Raw genomic sequence first — 26,216 nt, forward strand, 5'->3', positions numbered from 1 at the left:
GCTACAGGTTCTTGGCCCAGTTTGGCAGCATCTTTGGTGAAATGCAGCAAGTTCTTGGCCCAGTTAGGCAGCATCTTTGGTGAAATGCAGCAAGGTCTTGGTCCAGTGTGGCAGCATCTTTGGTGAAATGCAGCAGGTTTTTGACCCAGTTCGGCAGCATCTTTGGTGAAATGCAACAAGGTCTTGGCCCAGTTTGGCAGCATCTTTGTTGAAATGCAGCAAGTTCTTGGCCCAGTTCGGCAGCATCTTTGGTGAAATGCAGCAAGGTCTTGGCCCAGTTTGGCAGCATCTTTGGTGAAATGCAGCAAGGTCTTGGTCCAGTTTGGCAGCATCTTTGGTAAAATGCAGCAAGTTCTTGACCAGTTAGGCACATCTTTGGTGAAATGCAGCAAGTTTTTGGCCCAGTAAGGCAGCATCTTTGGTGAAATGCAGCAAGGTCTTGGCCCAGTTAGGCAGCATCTTTGGACAAATGCAGCAAGGTCTTGGTCCAGTTTGGCAGCATCTTTGGTGAAATGCAGCAAGTTCTTGACCAGTGAGGCACATCTTTGGTGAAATGCAGCAAGTTTTTGACCCAGTTCGGCAGCATCTTTGGTGAAATGCAACAAGGTCTTGGCCCAGTTTGGCAGCATCTTTGGTGAAATGCAGCAAGGTCTTGGTCCAGTTTGGCAGCATCTTTGGTAAAATGCAGCAAGTTCTTGACCAGTTAGGCACATCTTTGGTGAAATGCAGCAAGTTTTTGGCCCAGTAAGGCAGCATCTTTGGTGAAATGCAGCAAGGTCTTGGCCCAGTTAGGCAGCATCTTTGGACAAATGCAGCAAGGTCTTGGTCCAGTTTGGCAGCATCTTTGGTGAAATGCAGCAAGTTCTTGACCAGTGAGGCACATCTTTGGTGAAATGCAGCAAGTTTTTGACCCAGTTCGGCAGCATCTTTGGTGAAATGCAACAAGGTCTTGGCCCATTTGGCAGCATCTTTGGTGAAATGCAGCAAGTTCTTGGCCCATTTGGCAGCATCTTTGGTGAAATGCAGCAAGTTCTTGGCCCAGTTCGGCAGCATCTTTGGTGAAATGCAGCAAGGTCTTGGCCCAGTTTGGCAGCATCTTTGGTGAAATGCAGCAAGGTCTTGGTCCAGTTTGCCAGCATCTTTGGTGAAATGCAGCAAGGTCTTGGCCCAGTTTGGCAGCATCTTTGGTGAAATGCAGCAAGGTCTTGGTCCAGTTTGGCAGCATCTTTGGTGAAATGCAGCAAGGTCTTGGTCCAGTTTGGCAGCATCTTTGGTGAAATGCAGGAAGTTCTTGACCAGTTAGGCACATCTTTGGTGAAATGCAGCAAGTTCTTGGCCCAGTAAGGCAGCATCTTTGGTGAAATGCAGCAAGGTCTTGGCCCAGTTAGGCAGCATTTTTGGTGAAATGCAGCAAGTTCTTGGCCCAGTAAGGCAGCATCTTTGGTGAAATGCAGCAAGTTCTTGGCCCAGTTTGGCAGCATTTTTTGGTGAAATGCAGCAAGGTCTTGGCCCAGTTAAGCATATCTTTGGTGAAATGCAGCAACTTCTTGGCCCAGTTTGGCAGCATCTTTGGTGAAATGCAGCAAGTTCTTGGCCCAGTTTGGCAGCTTCTTTGGTGAAATGCAGCAAGTTCTTGGCCCAGTTCGGCAGCATCTTTGGTGAAATGCAGCAAGTTCTTGACCCAGTTCGGCAGCATCTTTGTTGAAATGCAGCAAGTTCTTGGCCCAGTTTGGCAGCATCTTTGGTGAAATGCTGCAAGTTCTTGGCCCAGTTTGGGCAGCATCTTTGGTGAAATGCAGCAAGTTCTTGGCCTAGTTTGGCAGTATCTTTGGACAAATGCAGCAAGGTCTTGGTCCAGTTTGGCAGCATCTTTGGTGAAATGCAGCAAGTTCTTGACCAGTTAGGCAGCATCTTTGGTGAAATGCAGCAACTTCTTGGCCCAGTTAGGCACATCTTTGGTGAAATGCAGCAAGTTTTTGGCCCAGTTAGGCAGCATCTTTGGTGAAATGCAGCAAGGTATTGGTCCAGTTTGGCAGCATCTTTGGTGAAATGCAGCAAGGTCTTGGCCCAGTTAGGCAGCATCTTTGGTGAAATGCAACAAGGTCTTGGTCCAGTTTGGCAGCATCTTTGGTGCAATGCAGCAACTTCTTGGCCCAGTTTGGCAGCATCTTTGGTGAAATGCAGCAAGTTCTTGGCCCAGTTTGGCAGCTTCTTTGGTGAAATGCAGCAAGTTCTTGGCACAGTTCGGCAGCATCTTTGGTGAATTGCAGCAAGTTCTTGGCCCAGTTCGGCAGCATCTTTGTTGTAATGCAGCAAGTTCTTGGCCCAGTTTGGCAGCATCTTTGGTGAAATGCAGCAAGTTCTTGGCCCAGTTAGGCAGCATCTTTGGTGAAATGCAGCAAGTTCTTGGCACAGTTCGGCAGCATCTTTGGTGAATTGCAGCAAGTTCTTGGCCCAGTTCGGCAGCATCTTTGTTGAAATGCAGCAAGTTCTTGGCCCAGTTTGGCAGCATCTTTGGTGAAATGCAGCAAGTTCTTGGCCCAGTTAGGCAGCATCTTTGGTGAAATGCAGCAAGTTCTTGGCTCAGTTTGGCAGCATCTTTGGTGAAATGCAGCAAGTTCTTGACCCAGTTTGGCAGCATCTTTGGTGAAATGCAGCAAGTTCTTGGCCCAGTTTGCAGCATCTTTGGTGAAATGCTGCATGTTCTTGGCCCAGTTTGGCAGCATCTTTGGTGAAATGCAGCAAGTTCTTGACCAGTTAGGCACATCTTTGGTGAAATGCAGCAAGTTTTTGGCCCAGTAAGGCAGCAGCTTTGGTGAAATGCAGCAAGGTCTTGGCTCAGTTAGGCAGCATCTTTGGTGAAATGCAGCAAGTTCTTGGCCCAGTTCGGCAGCATCTTTGTTGAAATGCAGCAAGTTCTTGGCCCAGTTTGGCAGCATCTTTGGTGAAATGCAGCAAGTTCTTGGCCCAGTTAGGCAGCATCTTTGGTGAAATGCAGCAAGTTCTTGGCTCAGTTTGGCAGCATCTTTGGTGAAATGCAGCAAGTTCTTGACCCAGTTTGGCAGCATCTTTGGTGAAATGCAGCAAGTTCTTGGCCCAGTTTGGCAGCATCTTTGGTGAAATGCTGCATGTTCTTGGCCCAGTTTGGCAGCATCTTTGGTGAAATGCAGCAAGTTCTTGACCAGTTAGGCACATCTTTGGTGAAATGCAGCAAGTTTTTGGCCAGTAAGGCAGCAGCTTTGGTGAAATGCAGCAAGGTCTTGGCTCAGTTAGGCAGCATCTTTGGTGAAATGCAGCAAGTTCTTGGCCCAGTTAGGCACATGTTTGGTGAAATGCAGCAAGTTCTTTGCCCAGTTTGGCATCATCTTTGGTGAAATGCAGCAAGTTTTTGGCCCAGTTTGTAGCATCTTTGGTGAAATGCAGCAAGTTCATGGCCCAGTTTGGCAGCATCTTTGGTGAAATGCAGCAAGGTCTTGGCCCAGTTAGGAACATCTTTGGTGAAATGCAGCAAGTTCTTGGCCCAGTTTGGCAGAATCTTTGGTGAAATGCAGCAAGTTCTTGGCCCAGTTCGGCAGCATCTTTGGTGAAATGCAACAAGTTCTTGGCCCAGTTCGGCAGCATCTTTGGTGAAATGCAGCAAGTTCTTGACCCAATTCGGCAGCATTTTTGGTGAAATGCAGCAAGTTCTTGGCCCAGTTCGCCAGCATCTTTGGTGAAATGCAGCAAGTTCTTGACCCAGTTCGGCAGCATCTTTGGTGAAATGCAGCAAGTTCTTGGCCCAGTTAGGCACATCTTTGGTGAAATGCAGCAAGTTCTTGGCCCAGTTAGGCACATCTTTGGTGAAATGCAGCAAGTTCTTGGCCCAGTTAGGCACATCTTTGGTGAAATGCAGCAAGTTCTTTGCCCAGTTAGGAACATCTTTGGTGAAATGCAGCAAGGTCTTGGCCCAGTTAGGCACATCTTTGGTGAAATACAGCAAGTTCGTGGTCCAGTTAGGCACATATTTGGTGAAATGCAGCAAGTTCTTGGCCCAGTTCGGCACATCTTTGGTGAAATGCAGCAAGTTCTTGGCCCAGTTAGGCACATCTTTGGTGAAATGCAGCAAGTTCTTGGCCCAGTTTGGCAGCCTCTTTGGTGAAATGCAGCAGGGTCTTGGCCCAGTTAGGCACATCTTTGGTGAAATGCAGTAAGTTCTTGGCCCAGTTTGGCAGCATCTTTGGTGAAATGCAGCAAGTTCTTGGCCCACTTAGGCACATCTTTGGTGAAATGCAGCAAGTTCTTGGCCCAGTAAGGCAGCATCTTTGGTGAAATGCAGCAAGTTCTTGGCCCAGTTTGGCACCATTTTTGGTGAAATGCAGAAAGGTCTTGGCCCAGTTAAGCATATCTTTGGTGAAATGCAGCAACTTCTTGGCCCAGTTTGGCAGCATCTTTGGTGAAATGCAGCAAGTTCTTGGCCCAGTTTGGCAGCTTCTTTGTTGAAATGCAGCAAGTTCTTGGCCCACTTCGGCAGCATCTTTGGTGAATTGCAGCAAGTTCTTGGCCCACTTCGGCAGCATCTTTGTTGAAATGCAGCAAGTTCTTGGCCCATTTTGGCAGCATCTTTGGTGAAATGCAGCAAGTTCTTGGCCCAGTTAGTCAGCATCTTTGGTGAAATGCAGCTAGTTCTTGGCTCAGTTCGGCAGCATCTTTGGTGAAATGCAGCAAGTTCTTGGCCCAGTTTGACAGCATCTTTGGTGAAATGCAGCAAGTTCTTGGCCCAGTTTGGCAGCATCTTTGGTGAAATGCTACAGGTTCTTGGCCCAGTTTGGCAGCATCTTTGGTGAAATGCAGCAAGTTCTTGGCCCAGTTAGGCACATCTTTGGTGAAATGCAGCAAGTTGTTGGCCCAGTTTGGCAGCCTCTTTGGTGAAATGCAGCAGGGTCTTGGCCCAGTTAGGCACATCTTTGGTGAAATGCAGTAAGTCCTTGGCCCAGTTTGGCAGCATCTTTGGTGAAATGCAGCAAGTTCTTGGCCCACTTAGGCACATCTTTGGTGAAATGCAGCAAGTTCTTGGCCCAGTAAGGCAACATCTTTGGTGAAATGCAGCAAGTTCTTGGCCCAGTTTGACAGCATCTTTGGTAAAATGCAGCAAGTTCTTGACCCAATTCGGCAGCTTCTTTGGTGAAATGCAGCAAGTTCTTGGCCCAGTTCGGCAGCATCTTTGGTGAAATGCAGCAAGTTCTTGGCCCAGTTCGGCAGCATCTTTGGTGAAATGCAGCAAGATCTTGGCCCAGTTCGGCAGCATCTTTGGCGAAATGCAGCAAGTTCTTGGCCCAGTTAGGCAGCATCTTTGGTGAAATGCAGCAAGTTCTTGGCCCAGTTTGGCAGCATCTTTGGTGAAATACAGCAAGTTCTTGGCCCAGTTAGGCAGCATCTTTGGTGAAATGCAGCAAGTTCTTGGCTCAGTTTGGCAGTATTTTTGGTGAAATGCAGCAAGGTCTTGGCCCAGTTAAGCATATCTTTGGTGAAATGCACCAAGTTCTTGGCTCAGTTTGGCAGTATTTTTGGTGAAATGCAGCAAGGTCTTGGCCCAGTTAAGCATATCTTTGGTGAAATGCAGCAACTTCTTGGCCCAGTTTGGCAGCATCTTTGGTGAAATGCAGCAAGTTCTTGGCCCAGTTAGGCAGCATCTTTGGTGAAATGCAGCAAGTTCTTGGCCCAGTTTGGCAGCATCTTTGGTGAAATGCAGCAAGTTCTTGGCCCAGTTTGGCAGCATCTTTGGTGAAATGCAGCAAGTTCTTGGCCCAGTTTGGCAGCATCTTTGGTGAAATGCAGCAAGTTCTTGGCCCAGTTTGGCAGCATCTTTGGACAAATGCAGCAAGGTCTTGGTCCAGTTTGGCAGCATCTTTGGTGAAATGCAGCAAGTTCTTGACCAGTTAGGCACATCTTTGGTGAAATACAGCAAGTTCGTGGTCCAGTTAGGCACATCTATGGTGAAATACAGCAAGTTCTTGGCCCAGTTAGGCACATCTTTGGTGAAATGCAGCAAGTTCTTTGCCCAGTTAGGCACATCTTTGGTGAAATGCAGCAAGGTCTTGGCCCAGTTAGGCACATCTTTGGTGAAATACAGCAAGTTCGTGGTCCAGTTAGGCACATATTTGGTGAAATGCAGCAAGTTCTTGGCCCAGTTCGGCACATCTTTGCTGAAATGCAGCAAGTTCTTGGCCCAGTTAGGCACATCTTTGGTGAAATGCAGCAAGTTCTTGGCCCAGTTTGGCAGCCTCTTTGGTGAAATGCTGCAGGGTCTTGGCCCAGTTTGGCACATCTTTGGTGAAATGCAGCAAGTTCTTGGCCCACTTAGGCACATCTTTGGTGAAATGCAGCAAGTTCTTAGCCCAGTAAGGCAGCATCTTTGGTGAAATGCAGCAAGTTCTTGGCCCAGTTTGGCAGCTTCTTTGGTAAAATGCAGCAAGTTCTTTGCCCACTTCGGCAGCATCTTTGGTGAAATGCAGCAAGTTCTTGGCCCAGTTCGGCAGCATCTTTGTTGAAATGCATCAAGTTCTTGGCCCAGTTTGGCAGCATCTTTGGTGAAATGCAGCAAGTTCTTGGCCCAGTTAGGCAGCATCTTTGGTGAAATGCTACAAGTTCTTGGCCCAGTTTGGCAGCATCTTTGGTGAAATGCAGCAAGTTCTTTGCCCAGTTAGGCAGCATCTTTGGTGAAATGCAGCAAGTTCTTGGCCCAGTTAGGCAGCATCTTTGGTGAATTGCAGCAAGTTTTTGGCCCAGTTAGGCAGCATCTTTGGTGAAATGCAGCAAGTTCTTGGCCCAGTTAGGCAGCATCTTTGGTGAAATGCAGCAAGTTCTTGGCCCAGTTAGGCTACATCTTTGGTGAACTGCAGCAAGTTCTTGGCCCAGTTAGGCAGCATCTTTGGTGAAATGCAGCAAGTTCTTGGCCCAGTTTGGCAGCATCTTTGGTGAAATGCAGCAAGTTCTTGCCCCAGTTTGGCAGCATCTTTGGTGAAATGCAGCAAGTTCTTGGCCCAGTTTGGCAGCATCTTTGGTGAAATTCTACAGGTTCTTGGCCCAGTTTGGCAGCATCTTTGGTGAAATGCAGCAAGTTCTTGGCCCAGTTAGGCAGCATCTTTGGTGAAATGCAGCAAGGTCTTGGCCCAGTTAGGCACATCTTTGGTGAAATGCATCAAGTTCTTGGCCCAGTTTGGCAGCATCTTTGGTGAAATGCATCAAGTTCTTGGCCCAGTTTGGCAGCATCTTTGGTGAAATGCAGCAAGTTCTTGGCCCAGATAGGCACATCTTTGGTGAAATGCAGCCAGTTCTTGGCCCAGTTAGGCACATCTTTGGTGAAATGCAGCAAGGTCTTGGCCCAGTTAGTCACATCTTTGGTGTAATACAGCAAGTTCGTGGTCCAGTTAGGCACATATTTGGTGAAATGCAGCAAGTCCTTGGCCCAGTTTGGCAGCATCTTTGGTGAAATGCAGTAAGGTCTTGGCCCAGTTAGGCACATCTTTGGTGAAATTCAGCAAGTTCTTGGCCCACTTAGGCACATCTTTGGTGAAATGCAGCAAGTTCTTGGCCCAGTAAGGCAGCATCTTTGGTGAAATGCAGCAACTTCTTGGCCCAGTTTGGCAGCATTTTTGGTGAAATGCGGCAAGGTCTTGGCCCAGTTTGGCAGCATCTTTGGTGAAATGCAGCAAGTTCTTGGCCCAGTTTGGCAGCATCTTTGGTGAAATGCAGCAAGTTTTTGGCCCAGTTAGGCAGCATCTTTGGTGAAATGCAGCAAGTTCTTGGCCCAGTTAGGCAGCATCTTTGGTGAAATGCAGCAAGTTCTTGGCCCAGTTAGGCAGCATCTTTGGTGAACTGCAGCAAGTTCTTGGCCCAGTTAGGCAGCATCTTTGGTGAAATGCAGCAAGTTCTTGGCCCAGTTTGGCAGCATCTTTGGTGAAATGCAGCAAGTTCTTGGCCCAGTTAGGCAGCATCTTTGGTGAAATGCAGCAAGTTCTTGGCCCAGTTTGGCAGCATCTTAGGTGAAATGCAGCAAGTTCTTGGCCCAGTTTGGCAGCATCTTTGGTGAAATGCAGCAAGGTCTTGGCCCAATTAGGCACATCTTTAGTGAAATGCAGCAAGTTCTTGGCCCAGTTAGGCACATCTTTGGTGAAATGCAGCAAGTTCTTGGCCCAGTAAGGCAGCATCTTTGGTGAAATGCAGCAAGTTCTTGGCCCAGTTCGGCAGCATCTTTGGTGAAATGCAGCAAGTTCTTGGCCCAGTTAGGCAGCATCTTTGGTGAAGTGCAGCAAGTTCTTGGCCCAGTTCGGCAGCATCTTTGGTGAAATGCAGCAAGTTCTTGGCCCAGTTAGGCAGCATCTTTGGTGAACTGCAGCAAGTTCTTGGCCCAGTTAGGCAGCATCTTTGGTGAAATGCAGCAAGTTCTTGGCCGAGTTTGGCAGCATCTTTGGTGAAATGCAGCAAGTTCTTGGCCCAGTTTGGCAGCATCTTTGGTGAAATGCAGCAAGTTCTTGGCCCAGTTTGGCAGCATCTTAGGTGAAATGCAGCAAGTTCTTGGCCCAGTTTGGCAGCATCTTTGGTGAAATGCAGCAAGGTCTTGGCCCAATTAGGCACATCTTTAGTGAAATGCAGCAAGTTCTTGGCCCAGTTAGGCACATCTTTGGTGAAATGCAGCAAGTTCTTGGCCCAGTAAGGCAGCATCTTTGGTGAAATGCAGCAAGTTCTTGGCCCAGTTCGGCAGCATCTTTGGTGAAATGCAGCAAGTTCTTGGCCCAGTTAGGCAGCATCTTTGGTGAAGTGCAGCAAGTTCTTGGCCCAGTTCGGCAGCATCTTTGGTGAAATGCAGCAAGTTCTTGGCCCAGTTAGGCAGCATCTTTGGTGAACTGCAGCAAGTTCTTGGCCCAGTTAGGCAGCATCTTTGGTGAAATGCAGCAAGTTCTTGGCCGAGTTTGGCAGCATCTTTGGTGAAATGCAGCAAGTTCTTGGCCCAGTTTGGCAGCATCTTTGGTGAAATGCAGCAAGTTCTTGGCCCAGTTTGGCAGCATCTTTGGTGAAATGCAGCAAGTTCTTGGCCCAGTTTGGCAGCATCTTTGGTGAAATGCAGCAAGGTCTTGGCCCAGTTAGGCACATCTTTAGTGAAATGCAGCAAGTTCGTGGCCCAGTTAGGCACATCTTTGGTGAAATGCAGCAAGTTCTTGGCCCAGTAAGGCAGCATCTTTGGTGAAATGCCGCAAGTTCTTGGCCCAGTTCGGCAGCATCTTTGGTGAAATGCAGCAAGTTCTTGGCCCAGTTAGACAGCATATTTGGTGAAATGTAGCAAGTTCTTGGCCCATTTAGGCAGCATCTTTGGTGAAATGCAGCAAGTTCTTGGCCCAGTTTGGCAGCATCTTTGGTGAAATGCTGCAAGTTCTTGGCCCAGTTTTGCAGCATCTTTGGTGAAATGCAGCAAGTTCTTGGCCCAGTTTGGCAGCATCTTTGGTGAAATGCAGCAAGTTTTTGGCCCAGTTAGGCAGCATCTTTGGTGAAATGCAGCAAGTTCTTGGACCAGTTAGGCAGCATCTTTGGTGAAATGCAGCAAGTTCTTGGCCCAGTTTGGCAGCATCTTTGGTGAAATGCAGCAAGTTTTTGGCCCAGTTAGGCAGCATCTTTGGTGAAATGCAGCAAGTTCTTGGACCAGTTAGGCAGCATCTTTGGTGAAATGCAGCAAGTTCTTGGCCCAGTTAGGCAGCATCTTTGGTGAACTGCAGCAAGTTCTTGGCCCAGTTAGGCAGCATCTTTGGTGAAATGCAGCAAGTTCTTGGCCCAGTTAGGCAGCATCTTTGGTGAAATGCTACAAGTTCTTGGCCCAGTTTGGCAGCATCTTTGGTGAAATGCAGCAAGTTCTTTGCCCAGTTAGGCAGCATCTTTGGTGAAATGCAGCAAGTTCTTGGCCCAGTTAGGCAGCATCTTTGGTGAATTGCAGCAAGTTTTTGGCCCAGTTAGGCAGCATCTTTGGTGAAATGCAGCAAGTTCTTGGCCCAGTTAGGCAGCATCTTTGGTGAAATGCAGCAAGTTCTTGGCCCAGTTAGTCACATCTTTGGTGAAATACAGCAAGTTCGTGGTCCAGTTAGGCACATATTTGGTGAAATGCAGCAAGTCCTTGGCCCAGTTTGGCAGCATCTTTGGTGAAATGCAGTAAGGTCTTGGCCCAGTTAGGCACATCTTTGGTGAAATTCAGCAAGTTCTTGGCCCACTTAGGCACATCTTTGGTGAAATGCAGCAAGTTCTTGGCCCAGTAAGGCAGCATCTTTGGTGAAATGCAGCAACTTCTTGGCCCAGTTTGGCAGCATTTTTGGTGAAATGCAGCAAGTTCTTGGCCCAGTTTGGCAGCATCTTTGGTGAAATGCAGCAAGTTCTTGGCCCAGTTAGGCAGCATCTTTGGTGAACTGCAGCAAGTTCTTGGCCCAGTTAGGCAGCATCTTTGGTGAAATGCAGCAAGTTCTTGGCCCAGTTTGGCAGCATCTTTGGTGAAATGCAGCATTCTTGGCCCAGTTTGGCAGCATCTTTGGTGAAATGCAGCAAGTTCTTGGCCCAGTTTGGCATCATCTTTGGTGAAATGCAGCAAGTTCTTTGCCCAGTTTGGCAGCATCTTTTGTGAAATCCAGCAAGGTCTTGGCCCAGTTAGGCACATCTTTAGTGAAATGCAGCAAGTTCTTGACCCAGTTAGGCAGCATCTTTAGTGAAATGCTACAGGTTCTTGGCCCAGTTTGGCAGCATCTTTGGTGAAATGCAGCAAGTTCTTGGCCCAGTTAGGCAGCATCTTTGGTGAAATGCAGCAAGGTCTTGGTCCAGTGTGGCAGCATCTTTGGTGAAATGCAGCAGGTTTTTGACCCAGTTCGGCAGCATCTTTGGTGAAATGCAACAAGGTCTTGGCCCAGTTTGGCAGCATCTTTGTTGAAATGCAGCAAGTTCTTGGCCCAGTTCGGCAGCATCTTTGGTGAAATGCAGCAAGGTCTTGGCCCAGTTTGGCAGCATCTTTGGTGAAATGCAGCAAGGTCTTGGTCCAGTTTGGCAGCATCTTTGGTAAAATGCAGCAAGTTCTTGACCAGTTAGGCACATCTTTGGTGAAATGCAGCAAGTTTTTGGCCCAGTAAGGCAGCATCTTTGGTGAAATGCAGCAAGGTCTTGGCCCAGTTAGGCAGCATCTTTGGACAAATGCAGCAAGGTCTTGGTCCAGTTTGGCAGCATCTTTGGTGAAATGCAGCAAGTTCTTGACCAGTGAGGCACATCTTTGGTGAAATGCAGCAAGTTTTTGACCCAGTTCGGCAGCATCTTTGGTGAAATGCAACAAGGTCTTGGCCCATTTGGCAGCATCTTTGGTGAAATGCAGCAAGTTCTTGGCCCATTTGGCAGCATCTTTGGTGAAATGCAGCAAGTTCTTGGCCCAGTTCGGCAGCATCTTTGGTGAAATGCAGCAAGGTCTTGGCCCAGTTTGGCAGCATCTTTGGTGAAATGCAGCAAGGTCTTGGTCCAGTTTGCCAGCATCTTTGGTGAAATGCAGCAAGGTCTTGGCCCAGTTTGGCAGCATCTTTGGTGAAATGCAGCAAGGTCTTGGTCCAGTTTGGCAGCATCTTTGGTGAAATGCAGCAAGGTCTTGGTCCAGTTTGGCAGCATCTTTGGTGAAATGCAGGAAGTTCTTGACCAGTTAGGCACATCTTTGGTGAAATGCAGCAAGTTCTTGGCCCAGTAAGGCAGCATCTTTGGTGAAATGCAGCAAGGTCTTGGCCCAGTTAGGCAGCATTTTTGGTGAAATGCAGCAAGTTCTTGGCCCAGTAAGGCAGCATCTTTGGTGAAATGCAGCAAGTTCTTGGCCCAGTTTGGCAGCATTTTTTGGTGAAATGCAGCAAGGTCTTGGCCCAGTTAAGCATATCTTTGGTGAAATGCAGCAACTTCTTGGCCCAGTTTGGCAGCATCTTTGGTGAAATGCAGCAAGTTCTTGGCCCAGTTTGGCAGCTTCTTTGGTGAAATGCAGCAAGTTCTTGGCCCAGTTCGGCAGCATCTTTGGTGAAATGCAGCAAGTTCTTGACCCAGTTCGGCAGCATCTTTGTTGAAATGCAGCAAGTTCTTGGCCCAGTTTGGCAGCATCTTTGGTGAAATGCTGCAAGTTCTTGGCCATGTTTGGCAGCATCTTTGGTGAAATGCAGCAAGTTCTTGGCCTAGTTTGGCAGTATCTTTGGACAAATGCAGCAAGGTCTTGGTCCAGTTTGGCAGCATCTTTGGTGAAATGCAGCAAGTTCTTGACCAGTTAGGCAGCATCTTTGGTGAAATGCAGCAACTTCTTGGCCCAGTTAGGCACATCTTTGGTGAAATGCAGCAAGTTTTTGGCCCAGTTAGGCAGCATCTTTGGTGAAATGCAGCAAGGTATTGGTCCAGTTTGGCAGCATCTTTGGTGAAATGCAGCAAGGTCTTGGCCCAGTTAGGCAGCATCTTTGGTGAAATGCAACAAGGTCTTGGTCCAGTTTGGCAGCATCTTTGGTGCAATGCAGCAACTTCTTGGCCCAGTTTGGCAGCATCTTTGGTGAAATGCAGCAAGTTCTTGGCCCAGTTTGGCAGCTTCTTTGGTGAAATGCAGCAAGTTCTTGGCACAGTTCGGCAGCATCTTTGGTGAATTGCAGCAAGTTCTTGGCCCAGTTCGGCAGCATCTTTGTTGTAATGCAGCAAGTTCTTGGCCCAGTTTGGCAGCATCTTTGGTGAAATGCAGCAAGTTCTTGGCCCAGTTAGGCAGCATCTTTGGTGAAATGCAGCAAGTTCTTGGCCCAGTTTGGCAGCATCTTTGGTGAAATGCTGCATGTTCTTGGCCCAGTTTGGCAGCATCTTTGGTGAAATGCAGAAAGTTCTTGGCCCAGTTTGGCAGCATCTTTGGACAAATGCAGCAAGGTTTTGGTCCAGTTTGGCAGCATCTTTGGTGAAATGCAGCAAGTTCTTGACCAGTTAGGCACATCTTTGGTGAAATGCAGCAAGTTTTTGGCCCAGTAAGGCAGCAGCTTTGGTGAAATGCAGCAAGGTCTTGGCTCAGTTAGGCAGCATCTTTGGTGAAATGCAGCAAGTTCTTGGCCCAGTTAGGCACATGTTTGGTGAAATGCAGCAAGTTCTTTGCCCAGTTTGGCATCATCTTTGGTGAAATGCAGCAAGTTTTTGGCCCAGTTTGTAGCATCTTTGGTGAAATGCAGCAAGTTCATGGCCCAGTTTGGCAGCATCTTTGGTGAAATGCAGCAAGGTCTTGGCCCAGTTAGGAACATCTTTGGTGAAATGCAGCAAGTTCTTGGCCCAGTTTGGCAGAATCTTTGGTGAAATGCAGCAAGTTCTTGGCCCAGTTCGGCAGCATCTTTGGTGAAATGCAACAAGTTCTTGGCCCAGTTCGGCAGCATCTTTGGTGAAATGCAGCAAGTTCTTGACCCAATTCGGCAGCATTTTTGGTGAAATGCAGCAAGTTCTTGGCCCAGTTCGCCAGCATCTTTGGTGAAATGCAGCAAGTTCTTGACCCAGTTCGGCAGCATCTTTGGTGAAATGCAGCAAGTTCTTGGCCCAGTTAGGCACATCTTTGGTGAAATGCAGCAAGTTCTTGGCCCAGTTAGGCACATCTTTGGTGAAATGCAGCAAGTTCTTGGCCCAGTTAGGCACATCTTTGGTGAAATGCAGCAAGTTCTTGGCCCAGTTAGGCACATCTTTGGTGAAATGCAGCAAGTTCTTTGCCCAGTTAGGAACATCTTTGGTGAAATGCAGCAAGGTCTTGGCCCAGTTAGGCACATCTTTGGTGAAATACAGCAAGTTCGTGGTCCAGTTAGGCACATATTTGGTGAAATGCAGCAAGTTCTTGGCCCAGTTCGGCACATCTTTGGTGAAATGCAGCAAGTTCTTGGCCCAGTTAGGCACATCTTTGGTGAAATGCAGCAAGTTCTTGGCCCAGTTTGGCAGCCTCTTTGGTGAAATGCAGCAGGGTCTTGGCCCAGTTAGGCACATCTTTGGTGAAATGCAGTAAGTCCTTGGCCCAGTTTGGCAGCATCTTTGGTGAAATGCAGCAAGTTCTTGGCCCACTTAGGCACATCTTTGGTGAAATGCAGCAAGTTCTTGGCCCAGTAAGGCAGCATCTTTGGTGAAATGCAGCAAGTTCTTGGCCCAGTTTGGCACCATTTTTGGTGAAATGCAGAAAGGTCTTGGCCCAGTTAAGCATATCTTTGGTGAAATGCAGCAACTTCTTGGCCCAGTTTGGCAGCATCTTTGGTGAAATGCAGCAAGTTCTTGGCCCAGTTTGGCAGCTTCTTTGTTGAAATGCAGCAAGTTCTTGGCCCACTTCGGCAGCATCTTTGGTGAATTGCAGCAAGTTCTTGGCCCACTTCGGCAGCATCTTTGTTGAAATGCAGCAAGTTCTTGGCCCATTTTGGCAGCATCTTTGGTGAAATGCAGCAAGTTCTTGGCCCAGTTAGTCAGCATCTTTGGTGAAATGCAGCAAGTTCTTGGCTCAGTTCGGCAGCATCTTTGGTGAAATGCAGCAAGTTCTTGGCCCAGTTTGACAGCATCTTTGGTGAAATGCAGCAAGTTCTTGGCCCAGTTTGGCAGCATCTTTGGTGAAATGCTACAGGTTCTTGGCCCAGTTTGGCAGCATCTTTGGTGAAATGCAGCAAGTTCTTGGCCCAGTTAGGCACATCTTTGGTGAAATGCAGCAAGTTGTTGGCCCAGTTTGGCAGCCTCTTTGGTGAAATGCAGCAGGGTCTTGGCCCAGTTAGGCACATCTTTGGTGAAATGCAGTAAGTCCTTGGCCCAGTTTGGCAGCATCTTTGGTGAAATGCAGCAAGTTCTTGGCCCACTTAGGCACATCTTTGGTGAAATGCAGCAAGTTCTTGGCCCAGTAAGGCAACATCTTTGGTGAAATGCAGCAAGTTCTTGGCCCAGTTTGACAGCATCTTTGGTAAAATGCAGCAAGTTCTTGACCCAATTCGGCAGCATCTTTGGTGAAATGCAGCAAGTTCTTGGCCCAGTTCGGCAGCATCTTTGGTGAAATGCAGCAAGTTCTTGGCCCAGTTCGGCAGCATCTTTGGTGAAATGCAGCAAGATCTTGGCCCAGTTCGGCAGCATCTTTGGCGAAATGCAGCAAGTTCTTGGCCCAGTTAGGCAGCATCTTTGGTGAAATGCAGCAAGTTCTTGGCCCAGTTTGGCAGCATCTTTGGTGAAATACAGCAAGTTCTTGGCCCAGTTAGGCAGCATCTTTGGTGAAATGCAGCAAGTTCTTGGCCCAGTTAAGCATATCTTTGGTGAAATGCACCAAGTTCTTGGCTCAGTTTGGCAGTATTTTTGGTGAAATGCAGCAAGGTCTTGGCCCAGTTAAGCATATCTTTGGTGAAATGCAGCAACTTCTTGGCCCAGTTTGGCAGCATCTTTGGTGAAATGCAGCAAGTTCTTGGCCCAGTTAGGCAGCATCTTTGGTGAAATGCAGCAAGTTCTTGGCCCAGTTTGGCAGCATCTTTGGTGAAATGCAGCAAGTTCTTGGCCCAGTTTGGCAGCATCTTTGGTGAAATGCAGCAAGTTCTTGGCCCAGTTTGGCAGCATCTTTGGTGAAATGCAGCAAGTTCTTGGCCCAGTTTGGCAGCATCTTTGGACAAATGCAGCAAGGTCTTGGTCCAGTTTGGCAGCATCTTTGGTGAAATGCAGCAAGTTCTTGACCAGTTAGGCACATCTTTGGTGAAATACAGCAAGTTCGTGGTCCAGTTAGGCACATCTATGGTGAAATACAGCAAGTTCTTGGCCCAGTTAGGCACATCTTTGGTGAAATGCAGCAAGTTCTTTGCCCAGTTAGGCACATCTTTGGTGAAATGCAGCAAGGTCTTGGCCCAGTTAGGCACATCTTTGGTGAAATACAGCAAGTTCGTGGTCCAGTTAGGCACATATTTGGTGAAATGCAGCAAGTTCTTGGCCCAGTTCGGCACATCTTTGCTGAAATGCAGCAAGTTCTTGGCCCAGTTAGGCACATCTTTGGTGAAATGCAGCAAGTTCTTGGCCCAGTTTGGCAGCCTCTTTGGTGAAATGCTGCAGGGTCTTGGCCCAGTTTGGCACATCTTTGGTGAAATGCAGCAAGTTCTTGGCCCACTTAGGCACATCTTTGGTGAAATGCAGCAAGTTCTTAGCCCAGTAAGGCAGCATCTTTGGTGAAATGCAGCAAGTTCTTGGCCCAGTTTGGCAGCTTCTTTGGTAAAATGCAGCAAGTTCTTTGCCCACTTCGGCAGCATCTTTGGTGAAATGCAGCAAGTTCTTGGCCCAGTTCGGCAGCATCTTTGTTGAAATGCATCAAGTTCTTGGCCCAGTTTGGCAGCATCTTTGGTGAAATGCAGCAAGTTCTTGGCCCAGTTAGGCAGCATCTTTGGTGAAATGCTACAAGTTCTTGGCCCAGTTTGGCAGCATCTTTGGTGAAATGCAGCAAGTTCTTTGCCCAGTTAGGCAGCATCTTTGGTGAAATGCAGCAAGTTCTTGGCCCAGTTAGGCAGCATCTTTGGTGAATTGCAGCAAGTTTTTGGCCCAGTTAGGCAGCATCTTTGGTGAAATGCAGCAAGTTCTTGGCCCAGTTAGGCAGCATCTTTGGTGAAATGCAGCAAGTTCTTGGCCCAGTTAGGCTACATCTTTGGTGAACTGCAGCAAGTTCTTGGCCCAGTTAGGCAGCATCTTTGGTGAAATGCAGCAAGTTCTTGGCCCAGTTTGGCAGCATCTTTGGTGAAATGCAGCAAGTTCTTGCCCCAGTTTGGCAGCATCTTTGGTGAAATGCAGCAAGTTCTTGGCCCAGTTTGGCAGCATCTTTGGTGAAATTCTACAGGTTCTTGGCCCAGTTTGGCAGCATCTTTGGTGAAATGCAGCAAGTTCTTGGCCCAGTTAGGCAGCATCTTTGGTGAAATGCAGCAAGGTCTTGGCCCAGTTAGGCACATCTTTGGTGAAATGCATCAAGTTCTTGGCCCAGTTTGGCAGCATCTTTGGTGAAATGCATCAAGTTCTTGGCCCAGTTTGGCAGCATCTTTGGTGAAATGCAGCAAGTTCTTGGCCCAGATAGGCACATCTTTGGTGAAATGCAGCCAGTTCTTGGCCCAGTTAGGCACATCTTTGGTGAAATGCAGCAAGGTCTTGGCCCAGTTAGTCACATCTTTGGTGAAATACAGCAAGTTCGTGGTCCAGTTAGGCACATATTTGGTGAAATGCAGCAAGTCCTTGGCCCAGTTTGGCAGCATCTTTGGTGAAATGCAGTAAGGTCTTGGCCCAGTTAGGCACATCTTTGGTGAAATTCAGCAAGTTCTTGGCCCACTTAGGCACATCTTTGGTGAAATGCAGCAAGTTCTTGGCCCAGTAAGGCAGCATCTTTGGTGAAATGCAGCAACTTCTTGGCCCAGTTTGGCAGCATTTTTGGTGAAATGCGGCAAGGTCTTGGCCCAGTTTGGCAGCATCTTTGGTGAAATGCAGCAAGTTCTTGGCCCAGTTTGGCAGCATCTTTGGTGAAATGCAGCAAGTTTTTGGCCCAGTTAGGCAGCATCTTTGGTGAAATGCAGCAAGTTCTTGGCCCAGTTAGGCAGCATCTTTGGTGAAATGCAGCAAGTTCTTGGCCCAGTTAGGCAGCATCTTTGGTGAACTGCAGCAAGTTCTTGGCCCAGTTAGGCAGCATCTTTGGTGAAATGCAGCAAGTTCTTGGCCCAGTTTGGCAGCATCTTTGGTGAAATGCAGCAAGTTCTTGGCCCAGTTAGGCAGCATCTTTGGTGAAATGCAGCAAGTTCTTGGCCCAGTTTGGCAGCATCTTAGGTGAAATGCAGCAAGTTCTTGGCCCAGTTTGGCAGCATCTTTGGTGAAATGCAGCAAGGTCTTGGCCCAATTAGGCACATCTTTAGTGAAATGCAGCAAGTTCTTGGCCCAGTTAGGCACATCTTTGGTGAAATGCAGCAAGTTCTTGGCCCAGTAAGGCAGCATCTTTGGTGAAATGCAGCAAGTTCTTGGCCCAGTTCGGCAGCATCTTTGGTGAAATGCAGCAAGTTCTTGGCCCAGTTAGGCAGCATCTTTGGTGAAGTGCAGCAAGTTCTTGGCCCAGTTCGGCAGCATCTTTGGTGAAATGCAGCAAGTTCTTGGCCCAGTTAGGCAGCATCTTTGGTGAACTGCAGCAAGTTCTTGGCCCAGTTAGGCAGCATCTTTGGTGAAATGCAGCAAGTTCTTGGCCGAGTTTGGCAGCATCTTTGGTGAAATGCAGCAAGTTCTTGGCCCAGTTTGGCAGCATCTTTGGTGAAATGCAGCAAGTTCTTGGCCCAGTTTGGCAGCATCTTAGGTGAAATGCAGCAAGTTCTTGGCCCAGTTTGGCAGCATCTTTGGTGAAATGCAGCAAGGTCTTGGCCCAATTAGGCACATCTTTAGTGAAATGCAGCAAGTTCTTGGCCCAGTTAGGCACATCTTTGGTGAAATGCAGCAAGTTCTTGGCCCAGTAAGGCAGCATCTTTGGTGAAATGCAGCAAGTTCTTGGCCCAGTTCGGCAGCATCTTTGGTGAAATGCAGCAAGTTCTTGGCCCAGTTAGGCAGCATCTTTGGTGAAGTGCAGCAAGTTCTTGGCCCAGTTCGGCAGCATCTTTGGTGAAATGCAGCAAGTTCTTGGCCCAGTTAGGCAGCATCTTTGGTGAACTGCAGCAAGTTCTTGGCCCAGTTAGGCAGCATCTTTGGTGAAATGCAGCAAGTTCTTGGCCGAGTTTGGCAGCATCTTTGGTGAAATGCAGCAAGTTCTTGGCCCAGTTTGGCAGCATCTTTGGTGAAATGCAGCAAGTTCTTGGCCCAGTTTGGCAGCATCTTTGGTGAAATGCAGCAAGTTCTTGGCCCAGTTTGGCAGCATCTTTGGTGAAATGCAGCAAGGTCTTGGCCCAGTTAGGCACATCTTTAGTGAAATGCAGCAAGTTCGTGGCCCAGTTAGGCACATCTTTGGTGAAATGCAGCAAGTTCTTGGCCCAGTAAGGCAGCATCTTTGGTGAAATGCCGCAAGTTCTTGGCCCAGTTCGGCAGCATCTTTGGTGAAATGCAGCAAGTTCTTGGCCCAGTTAGACAGCATATTTGGTGAAATGTAGCAAGTTCTTGGCCCATTTAGGCAGCATCTTTGGTGAAATGCAGCAAGTTCTTGGCCCAGTTTGGCAGCATCTTTGGTGAAATGCTGCAAGTTCTTGGCCCAGTTTTGCAGCATCTTTGGTGAAATGCAGCAAGTTCTTGGCCCAGTTTGGCAGCATCTTTGGTGAAATGCAGCAAGTTTTTGGCCCAGTTAGGCAGCATCTTTGGTGAAATGCAGCAAGTTCTTGGACCAGTTAGGCAGCATCTTTGGTGAAATGCAGCAAGTTCTTGGCCCAGTTTGGCAGCATCTTTGGTGAAATGCAGCAAGTTTTTGGCCCAGTTAGGCAGCATCTTTGGTGAAATGCAGCAAGTTCTTGGACCAGTTAGGCAGCATCTTTGGTGAAATGCAGCAAGTTCTTGGCCCAGTTAGGCAGCATCTTTGGTGAAATGCAGCAAGTTCTTGGCCCAGTTAGGCAGCATCTTTGGTGAAATGCTACAAGTTCTTGGCCCAGTTTGGCAGCATCTTTGGTGAAATGCAGCAAGTTCTTTGCCCAGTTAGGCAGCATCTTTGGTGAAATGCAGCAAGTTCTTGGCCCAGTTAGGCAGCATCTTTGGTGAATTGCAGCAAGTTTTTGGCCCAGTTAGGCAGCATCTTTGGTGAAATGCAGCAAGTTCTTGGCCCAGTTAGGCAGCATCTTTGGTGAAATGCAGCAAGTTCTTGGCCCAGTTAGTCACATCTTTGGTGAAATACAGCAAGTTCGTGGTCCAGTTAGGCACATATTTGGTGAAATGCAGCAAGTCCTTGGCCCAGTTTGGCAGCATCTTTGGTGAAATGCAGTAAGGTCTTGGCCCAGTTAGGCACATCTTTGGTGAAATTCAGCAAGTTCTTGGCCCACTTAGGCACATCTTTGGTGAAATGCAGCAAGTTCTTGGCCCAGTAAGGCAGCATCTTTGGTGAAATGCAGCAACTTCTTGGCCCAGTTTGGCAGCATTTTTGGTGAAATGCAGCAAGTTCTTGGCCCAGTTTGGCAGCATCTTTGGTGAAATGCAGCAAGTTCTTGGCCCAGTTAGGCAGCATCTTTGGTGAACTGCAGCAAGTTCTTGGCCCAGTTAGGCAGCATCTTTGGTGAAATGCAGCAAGTTCTTGGCCCAGTTTGGCAGCATCTTTGGTGAAATGCAGCGTTCTTGGCCCAGTTTGGCAGCATCTTTGGTGAAATGCAGCAAGTTCTTGGCCCAGTTTGGCAGCATCTTTGGTGAAATGCAGCAAGTTCTTTGCCCAGTTTGGCAGCATCTTTTGTGAAATCCAGCAAGGTCTTGGCCCAGTTAGGCACATCTTTAGTGAAATGCAGCAAGTTCTTGACCCAGTTAGGCAGCATCTTTGGTGAAATGCAGCAAGTTCTTGGCCCAGTTAGGCACATCTTTTTGAAATGCAGCAAGTTCTTGGCCCAGTTAGGCAGCATCTTTGGTGAGAACAACAATTTTGGGTCAATGTCCTTTCATCAGAATTAGGAAACATTAGAACCAAAAATGCTTAAAGTTGCAAAAATGGAAGAGGAATGATGAGTACTGAAATTATATTGTAATATACTTAAGTACATTGTGCAGATACACCAAAATTCTCATTTGCTGGCACCAAACGGGTACATAAGATACACCAACTCCAAAGTATAAATTAAATAAAGCACAATATACAAAGACAAAAAAGGGAAAATAATTGAAGTGGAATAGAAGATAAATATTCATGGTTACTGTTACTGTAAGGGGAAAAAAATAGTGATATCTCAATAGTGCAAGATCTTTTAGTGGACCCTACCTAGTTTAGGATATGGTCGGGGAGAGTCAAGAGCTTGAAAGCTGTTGAATAAAAACTGTTCTTGAACCTGGAGGTGCTTGAGTTCAGGATTCTGTACCTTCTGCCTAAAGGTAGCAGCAAGAAAATGTTGGAAATGGTGAGAACAAAGGGAATGCCTATGACGTGATGGAGAGCAAGAGAGTCCATGAGACGCGTGGCAGTGATGCCGACTAAAGTTGGCAACATTTTATAAATTGCAGCTGATCTGTTTGGAGAAGTTATATATATTTGGAAATGATTAAAAATGGAGAAAAGTGAGGAGGCAAAAACATCAACACTCAAAGCTGAGCACAGGTTGATATTGTTGTTAAGAAGGCGATTGATGTATTGGCCTTCATTAACCGTGAGACAATGTTACAGCTATAGTTTGACCCCACTTAGAGTATTGTGTTCCATTCTGGTCGCCTCACTATTGGTAGGATGTGGATGCTACAGAGAGGGTGCAGAAGAGATTTACAAGGATGCTGCCTGAGTTGGAGAGCATGCCTTATCACAATAGGATAAGTGAACTTGGTGTTTCCTCCTTGAAGCGACAGAAGATGAGGGGTGACCTGATGGAGGGGCACTAGATGATGAGAGGCATTGATTGGGTGGATGGCCAGAGTCTTTTTCCTTGGGAAATGGCTAAGATGAGGGGGCATAATTTTATGGTGCTTGGGAGTAAGAACAGGGTGGATGTAAGAGAAAGGATTTTTAGAGAGAATAGTGAGTGCATGGAATCTGCTGCCTGCAGCAATGATGGAGGCAGGTACAATAGGATATTTTAATATTAGATAGGTACGTGGGACTGAGAAAAATGGAGGATTACACAGGAGGGAAATTTGAGACAGTTGTTATTAGGTTGGCACAACACTGTGGACCAAATGTACTATGCTGTAGATTTCCATGGTTTATGGTTCCCATTCCCATATTGTTGTATCAATGCATGCCCTACTTTATTGCCATGTTGAGGCCATTCGCAAAGTAGCAGAACAACTCCTCTTAACGCTGTCCTGGCAGATTCCAACCAGATAGCATTGACTTCTCCAAACTCTGGTAACATTCACCCCTTGTTTTCTACCCCTCTTGTTTTCCTTGATCCCTCTGGGTCCATTCTTCCATCTATTTCCCCTCTCCCGCCCTCTTGGCCTACACTTTGCCCACACTTTCCTTCCTCTAGTTCCCCAGCTCCTTCTTTCATTCCATGATCTACTGTCCTCTCCAATCAGTGCATCTTCCTCCTGCCTCTTCCTCTATCACCTCCAGGTTTCTTATATTATTTCCATTTCTGGCTTTTGCCCTCTTTCTTCCCAGTCTTGATAAAATGTTTTGGCCCAAAACATAAACTATCTATTATTTTCCATGGATGTTGCCTGACGCGCTGAGGTCCTCCAGCATTGGTGTGTTGCTCCAGTTTTCAAGCATCTGCACTCTTTCTGGTGTATCTTATTCTAAGTGCAGTGTGTTATTTTTCCAATTAACAGAAAATGAGTTTACTTATTTCTTCTTCTTTGGCTTGGCTTCGCGGACGAAGATTTATGGAGGGGGTAAAAAAAGTCCACGTCAGCTGCAGGCTCGTTTGTGGCTGACCAGTCCGATGCGGGACAGGCAGACACGATTGCAGCGGTTGCAAGGGAAAATTGGTTGGTTGGGGTTGGGTGTTGGGTTTTTCCTCCTTTGCCTTTTGTCAGTGAGGTGGGCTCTGCGGTCTTCTTCAAAGGAGGCTGCTGCCCGCCAAACTGTGAGGCGCCAAGATGCACGGTTTGAGGCGTTATCAGCCCACTGGCGGTGGTCAATGTGGCAGGCACCAAGAGATTTCTTTAGGCAGTCCTTGTACCTTTTCTTTGGTGCACCTCTGTCACGGTGGCCAGTGGAGAGCTCGCCATATAATACGATCTTGGGAAGGCGATGGTCCTCCATTCTGGAGACGTGACCCATCCAGCGCAGCTGGATCTTCAGCAGCGTGGACTCGATGCTGTCGACCTCTGCCATCTCGAGTACCTCGACGTTAGGGGTGTGAGCGCTCCAATGGATGTTGAGGATGGAGCAGAGACAACGCTGGTGGAAGCGTTTCTAGGAGCCGTAGGTGGTGCCGGTAGAGGACCCATGATTCGGAGCCGAACAGGAGTGTGGGTATGACAACGGCTCTGTATACGCTTATCTTTGTGAGGTTTTTCAGTTGGTTGTTTTTCCAGACTCTTTTGTGTAGTCTTCCAAAGGCGCTATTTGCCTTGGCGAGTCTGTTGTCTATCTCATTGTCGATCCTTGCATCTGATGAAATGGTGCAGCCGAGATAGGTAAACTGGTTGACCGTTTTGAGTTTTGTGTGCCCGATGGAGATGTGGGGGGGCTGGTAGTCATGGTGGGGAGCTGGCTGATGGAGGACCTCAGTTTTCTTCAGGCTGACTTCCAGGCCAAACATTTTGGCAGCTTCCGCAAAGCAGGACGTCAAGCGCTGAAGAGCTGGCTCTGAATGGGCAACTAAAGCGGCATCATCTGCAAAGAGTAGTTCACGGACAAGTTTCTCTTGTGTCTTGGTGTGAGCTTGCAGGCGCCTCAGATTGAAGAGACTGCCATCCGTGCGGTACCGGATGTAAACAGCGTCTTCATTGTTGGGGTCTTTCATGGCTTGGTTCAGCATCATGCTGAAGAAGATTGAAAAGAGGGTTGGTGCGAGAACACAGCCTTGCTTCACGCCATTGTTAATGGAGAAGGGTTCAGAGAGCTCATTGCTGTATCTGACCCGACCTTGTTGGTTTTCGTGCAGTTGGATAATCATGTTGAGGAACTTTGGGGGACATCCGATGCGCTCTAGTATTTGCCAAAGCCCTTTCCTGCTCACGGTGTCGAAGGCTTTGGTGAGGTCAACAAAGGTGATGTAGAGTCCTTTGTTTTGTTCTCTGCACTTTTCTTGGGAGTCCATGCGACTCCCACTTCAAAACAAGCGTCACATCACCCTCATCAGTGTCTATGCTCCAACCCTCCAGGCGGAACCAGCAGAAAAGAACAAGTTCTACACCGACCTGCGCAACCTCATCCAACGTACCCCTACAGCCGACAAGGTTGTCATCCTGGGCGACTTCAACGCTCGTGTCGGCAAAGACTCAGAAACCTGGCCAGGAATCCTGGGCAAGCATGGCGTCGGCAAGTGCAACGACAGTGGGCGCCTCCTGTTGGAGCTCTGCGCAGATCAGCGGCTCGTCATTACAAACACCATTTTTCAGCAGAGGGACAGCCTTAAGACCACCTGGATGCATCCCCGATCCAAACACTGGCACCTCCTGGACTACATCCTGGTGCGAGAAAGTGACAAACAAGATGTGCTCCACACCAGGGTCATGCCTAGCGCGGAATGCCACACTGACCACCGGCTGGTTCGCTGCAAGCTCAACCTTCACTTCAAGCCAAAGCCCAGGAACAATAAAGCCCCCAGAAAGAGGTTCAATGTTGGAAAACTGCAGTCAGACGAAGCGAGAGGAAACTTCCAGGCAAACCTCAAAGCAAAGCTCGACGTTGCAACCCGCCTCACGGACCCGTCCCCTGAAACCCTCTGGGATCAGTTGAAGACTACCATACTGCAATCCACTGAAGAGGTACTGGGCTTCTCCTCCAGGAAAAACAAGGACTGGTTTGACGAAAACAGCCAGGAAATCCAGGAGCTGCTGGCAAAGAAGCGAGCTGCCCACCAGGCTCACCTTACAAAGCCGTCCTGTCCAGAGAAGAAACAAGCCTTCCGTCGCGCATGCAGCCATCTTCAGCGCAAACTCCGGGAGATCCAAAATGAGTGGTGGACTAGCCTCGCCAAACGAACACAGCTCAGCGCAGACATTGGCGACTTCAGGGGTTTCTACGAGGCTCTAAAGGCTGTGTACGGCCCCTCACCCCAAGTCCAAAGCCCGCTGCGCAGCTCAGATGGCAAAGTCCTCCTCAGCGACAAGATCTCCATCCTCAACCGATGGTCAGAACACTTCCAATCTCTTTTCAGTACCAACCGCTCAGTCCAAGATTCCGCCCTGCTCCAGCTCCCTCAACAGCCCCTAAGGCTAGAGCTGGATGAGGTTCCCACCCTGGATGAGACATATAAGGCAATCGAACAACTGAAAAGTGGCAAAGCAGCAGGTATGGATGGAATCCCCCCAGAAGTCTGGAAGGCTGGCGGCAAAACTCTGCATGCCAAACTGCATGAGTTTTTCAAGCTTTGTTGGGACCAAGGTAAACTGCCTCAGGATCTTCGTGATGCCAGCATCATCACCCTGTACAAAAACAAAGGCGAGAAATCAGACTGCTCAAACTACAGGGGAATCACGTTGCTCTCCATTGCAGGCAAAATCTTCGCTAGGATTCTACTAAATAGAAAAATACCTAGTGTCGCTGAGAATATTCTCCCAGAATCACAGTGCGGCTTTCGCGCAAACAGAGGAACCACTGACATGGTCTTTGCCCTCAGACAGTTTACTTATTTAGTACTGTTAAATTTTCATCAACCTAAAAAAAAATCTATCTATTTTTAACTCTCCTGTACAAGTAGAACATAAAATAGTACAGGTCCTCTGTAGCCCTGCTGAAATAAACGCCAAGCAAGTAAACCAGTAAATGCCATTTATTCCAATGATGCATGTTCCTTTGGGGTGGGGGAGGGGTGGGGGGGGGGAGACAGGCTCATGGGAGTGATGTCATAATGCTGCTGTGAGGCCTGGCCATTCCCCTGGCAATGCGCTCCTGCAGCCTGAAACTTCCGCGCAGTGGGGGGGATTCAGCCCGTCATGTGCAAGGTTGACCCGGCCCACTACACCGCCCCCCACAAAATCACAGTCACAGGGTGAGATTTGGGAGATTGTCTTTGGGCGGGCGCCCCCAGTGTTGTGTAGGGGCAGAGAAAGGCTCTGAACAGTCCAAGTGGGCTTTCTTGAGACAGTTGACTCCAAACACATCATGCCTGCCTCCAATGTCTAGAGTATATACAACCCCCTCCCTTCTCAGTACCTTGAAAGGCCCTTTGTACGGGCACTGCAAGGGGGTACCTGGTTCACCCTGTCTTACAAAAACAAAGTCTGTAGTTTTGAGTTCTTGTGGGATGTGGCTGATTGGTGACCTGTGGGTGATGGTAGGATGTGGACATGGGTAGGCGGTGTCGTTCCTCACCTGCTGTATGACATCCAGGGCATTCAGTGGTGGTTCTGTGGAGCCAAAATGGACATCACCTGGGATGGAGAGCGGTGCGGCGCCGACCATTTCCACCTGATGAGGTGGGGAGGCCCTCTTTAGGTGCTGTGCGGATGTCCAACAGGACGCATGGGAGTTCATCCAT

General features: G+C 48.2%; 1 protein-coding gene across 4 annotated transcripts in view; it reads left to right on the forward strand.

Annotated features, from left to right (window-relative positions):
* Positions 1-26,216, forward strand: part of smek1 (SMEK homolog 1, suppressor of mek1 (Dictyostelium)) — a 198,652-nt gene that overhangs the window by 153,193 nt on the left and 19,243 nt on the right. The gene's annotated exons all lie outside the window — the stretch shown is intronic.

Source organism: Narcine bancroftii, chromosome 2, assembly GCF_036971445.1.
Source record: "Narcine bancroftii isolate sNarBan1 chromosome 2, sNarBan1.hap1, whole genome shotgun sequence".
In the NCBI taxonomy this organism is placed as follows: domain Eukaryota; kingdom Metazoa; phylum Chordata; class Chondrichthyes; order Torpediniformes; family Narcinidae; genus Narcine; species Narcine bancroftii.